The sequence below is a fragment of the Jaculus jaculus genome, chromosome 8 (assembly GCF_020740685.1).
Source record: "Jaculus jaculus isolate mJacJac1 chromosome 8, mJacJac1.mat.Y.cur, whole genome shotgun sequence".
In the NCBI taxonomy this organism is placed as follows: domain Eukaryota; kingdom Metazoa; phylum Chordata; class Mammalia; order Rodentia; family Dipodidae; genus Jaculus; species Jaculus jaculus.
Window position 1 is genome coordinate 584,680 of NC_059109.1, and position 4,970 is coordinate 589,649.

General features: G+C 42.0%; 1 pseudogene; it reads left to right on the plus strand.

The window, feature by feature from the left end:
• The first annotated feature begins 290 nt into the window (after nt 1-290).
• LOC101612934 lies at nt 291-727 on the plus strand (annotated as a pseudogene).
• Nucleotides 728-4,970: the final 4,243 nt, after the last annotated feature.

Consider the following 4,970-nt stretch of genomic DNA (forward strand, 5'->3'; position numbering starts at 1 on the left):
GGCTTCCCGCTGGTACAAACAAATTACAGATGAATGCGCCACTGTGCATCTGAATTGAACTCGGGTTGTTAGGCTTTGTAGGCAAGTGCCTTTAACCACCAAACCATTTCTTCAGCCCATCTTTTCAGTCTTTAAATTGAGGTATAGTGCATTGACTAAAATGCACATGTCATAGATCACATCTCAGTGAAGGGTTATGTATGTATATGCCCATGTAGTCATCACCCAGATAAAAATAGTATATTCTGGGTGCTGCCTGCGGAGGTAGCTGCCATCTTCTGCTTGGCATCATGGCTGCCCTTAGCCTTCTGGTGAAGCCCAAGATTGTCAAAAAGAGGACCAAGAAGTTCATCTGGCACCAGTCAGACCGATATGTCAAAATTAAGTGTAACTGGCTGAAACCCAGAGACATTGACAACAGGGTGTGGAGAAGATTCAAGGCCAAGTTCTGATGCCCAACATTGGTTATGGGAGCAACAAGAAAACAAAGCACGCCCTGCTCAGAGGCTTCCGGAAGTTCCTGGCCCACAGCGTCAAGGAGCTGGAAGTGCTCCCAATGTGCAGCAAATCTTCCTGTGCTGAGATTGCTCACAACGTTTCTTCAAAGAACCGCAAAACCATTGTGGAAAGAGTGGCCCGGCTGGGTATTAGAGTCACCAATGCCAGGCTGCGCAGTGAAGAAAATGAAGAAACAGCTTATGTACATCTTATCTTTGCACTTAAATAAAACCAGGAAACCTGCTGTGTGGGAAGCCATGCTGGCTTTGTCAGGCTTTGCCATGTCAGCTTGTTTACTGCTTTTGTATCCTAATTGTCTGCGCATGAGCACATGATGTTATTCTAATATGGTTGCTCACCCATCCCGATTGGGTGATACAAAATCATCTGATGAGACTTAAGCCAATCAGACGACGCTATACAATCACATGACCATAAGTATATAAGCTTGGCGCTCCGTAGGGTCGGGGTCCTTCTCTCTTTCAGCTTGGAGCTCCCAATAAAGTGTGCTTGAGAAGAATCCTGTTGTTGTCGTTCTTCCTGCTGGCGGAAGGGGCACAACAAGTGGTGCCGAAACCTGGGAAACTTGTCAACAAACGGCCAGTGGAGAGGACCCCTGAGGCTACGTCCGAGGGAGGATTCAGAACTCAGCACACGGAGCGGCGGTACCGGTAAGTTCCCCTGGTGCTATATGATAAGTTTTGGCCTGTAACTGATTTCTAAGTAATGTGCATAAGGTTGCAAAATGGGACACAACCACTCCACCTTTTTGGAGCCACTTCAGGAAGTATTAAAACAACGTAAACTTAAGATTTCAGATAAAACTCTGAAAGGGTTTTTGGAAGAAGTGGATATGATAGCGCCTTGGTTTGAGCTGACTGGAGGTTTAAATTTGACCTGCTGGGATAAGTTAGGCAAAGACATCGACCGTGAGTCAGAAACGCGAAAGTTGCGTGCAGGTACACAGCCCTTATGGCGCTTGGTGCGATCATGCTTGGAGGACAAACGTTGTAAAGAAGTGATCAGGGAAGGTCAACGCATATTAACACATCATCAAGATAGTATGTCAGAGTCTGAAGAAAGTAAAAGGGGAAAACAAAAAAAGGTTAAAATAAAAAGAGAACCTAGGTTTCAGATAAAACAGAATAAAAGTACACAAAATAAAAGTGAATCACAAAAGGAAGGGTCAAATTCAGGTCCTAAGCTATATCCAGATTTAATGGAACTTGCAAATTTATATATAGAAAGTTCTAGTGAATCTGAGGGAGAAGAATTCATTCCAGAGGAAGAACAGGATTTTGAGGAAGTAGAGACTGAATGTGGTCGGGAATGTTCTAGACCCAGACAAGATGGCGTTTTTACTTCTCCTCCAGCTTATGCTTCTATGAGTAAAAAGTGTAAACAACAAGATGGCGGACTTCCGTTCGGGGCGTGTCCTTCGTCCGGATGTAGTTTGATAAAATCAGAGACTTGGAGAAAGTTGGCTAGTGCTTATCCAGTCTTTGAGGACCCTAATACCAATAATAGATATCATGCCGCTATAGGATATAAGGAGCTTAAGGATCTTGCAGAAGCTACTAGAACTTATGGAATAAATGCTTCTTTTACGATGGCTTTGTTGGAACGTCTTGCTAATAATTGTATGACTCCGGCAGATTGGTTTGGCGTATCAAAGGCTTGTTTAAGTTTAGGACAATATTTAGACTGGAAATCTTTATATACTGATGCTGCTCAAAGTCAAGCCAGAATAAATGCAGCAAATAATCAACCAGTATGGAATTATGATATGCTTATGGGACAAGGACAATGGGCTAATAATCAGATTGCCTATCCTCTTCAAGTTTATCAACAAATAAATGCCATTGCTCTCAGAGCCTGGAGGGCATTGCCAAATAGAGGGGAAGTCTCAGGCAACCTTACTAAAATTATTCAGGGAGCTACTGAACCATTTTCAGATTTTGTAGCTCGCATGATGGAAGCCGCTGGTCGTATTTTTGGTGATGCTGATCAAGCCATGCCACTTGTGGAACAACTAATTTATGAGCAATGCACTAAAGATTGTAGACGGGCAATTACGCCCTGGAAAGGGAAAGGACTTCAGGCTTGGATAAAAGCCTGTAGAGAAGTTGGTGGTCCACTTTCTAATGCAGGGCTTGCTGCAGCAGTCTTGGCTGCCACTAGGGGACACAGAGGAACTTCTTCATGCTTTAAATGTGGAAAGACTGGACATTTTAGAAAACAATGTCCTCAAAATAATTCTAGAATACAGGGTCAAGTGCGTTTGCCTGGCGTATGCCCTAAATGTAAAAAGGGAAAGCATTGGGCGAATGAGTGTCGCTCTATTAAAGATATTAATGGACAACCAATTAACCATAAACAACCAATTAACCAGTCAACAGCTAATACAAAAAACGGGGTCAGGGGCCCCCGACCTCAGGGCCCACAAATATATGGGGCACTTCAGAATCCATCTCTCCACCCTCCAGCACAATCAGACGAGCAACTCCAGGTTCCGCAGGATTGGACGTCTGTGCCACCACCAGACTCATATTAACACCACAAATGGGAGTGCAACCTGTGGAGTCAGATTTTCAAGGTCCATTACCCTCTAATACTGTAGGTTTACTGCTTGGTAGATCTTCTTCAGCATTGAGAGGATTGACTATTACTCCAGGAGTCATTGATTCTGATTATACAGGCACCGTAAAAGTGCTTTGTTCATCTCAGAAAGGAATTATTGCTATTTCACCTGGGGATAGGATAGCTCAGTTATTGGTTATTCCTAGCCTCCATAAGCAATTCCCTTCTGGTGAGAAGATTAGAGGGAACAAAGGACTTGGCTCTACAGGAGTTGATTTAACATATTTATCCATGGAATTAGATGAGAGACCAATTCTACAGCTTACTATTGAGGGAATAAATTTTCAGGGATTGCTGGATACAGGAGCTGACCGAAGTATTATTACAAGTCAGTACTGGCCCAAAAACTGGCCTAAACAATCATCTTCACAAACTTTAGAAGGTTTGGGGTATGCTCATACTCCAGCTATTAGTTCTCGGGAACTTACATGGTCTACCTCTGAGGGACAAAAAGGTAAAGTTAGTCCTTATATAGTAGATATTCCTATTACTTTATGGGGCAGAGATGTTTTGGCACAAATGAATCTAAAATTAACTAATGAGTATTCTCCTCAGAGTCAATCTATTATAAAAATGATGGGTCATATACCAGGTAGAGGACTAGGTAAAAAATTACAGGGGCAAGTGGATCCTCTTGTGGCTTCTAGTAATCCAGGCACACGAGGGTTGGGTTTTTCCTAGGGGCCACTGAGGATGCGATTCCCATTCCGTGGAAAACGGCTGAACCAGTTTGGGTACCTCAGTGGCCCCTTTCCTTAGAAAAACTCCTAGCAGCAAAAGAATTAATACAAGAACAATTGTCATTAGGTCACTTAGAAACCTCTCAATCTCCTTGGAATACTCCTATTTTTGTTATTAAAAAAAAGTCTGGAAAATGGCGTCTACTACATGATCTCCGAGCTGTGAATGCACAAATGCACCTCATGGGACCGATTCAGCGAGGTCTTCCTTTGCTATCTAGTTTACCAGATGGCTGGCCTCTTATTATTATTGACATAAAAGACTGTTTCTTCTCTATTCCTTTGGCTGTGGAAGATTGTAAAAGATTTGCCTTTACTCTACCAACTATCAATCATGAGGAACCTGATCAACGATTTCAATGGAGAGTTCTCCCACAAGGGATGGCCAACAGTCCTACTATCTGCCAACATTATGTCAGCCTAGCAATAGCACCTACTAGAAAGAGATTCCCAAAATTGAGGATTTGCCACTATATGGACGATATTCTCTTGGTAGCTCCCGTGAAAGACATTCTGTCAAAAGCATATCTATCTCTCAAAACGGATCTTGAAGCCTATGGTTTACATATAGCTAGTAAAAAAGTACAGGAAGGAGAGGTAGGTAAGTTCCTTGGAACAACAATTACCACTCATATTATTAGACCTCAAAAATTACAAATTAGAACAGATACATTACAGACATTAAATGATTTTCAAAAGTTATTAGGAGATATAAATTGGATTAGGCCATATCTGAAGATTCCTACTCATGAACTGAGACCCTTATTTCAAATATTGGAAGGTGATTCACATATTTCTTCATTTAGAGCTTTAACTCCAGCTACACGAGTAGCTATTTTTAAAGTAGAGCAAGCTTTACAGTCTGCGCAGTTATGTAGAATAGTCCCTGGACAACCTATTCTATTGTGCATTCTTGCTACACCAGAAACTCCTACAGGGGTTTTATGGCAACATGGTCCTTTACTTTGGATACATTCACATTCTTCTCCTAAAAAATGCATAGAGCATTATCCTACTATGGTAGCCACTCTTGCTCTTCAAGATATAAAGTCATCTTTAATACATTTTGGTGTGGCACCTGATACTCTAATT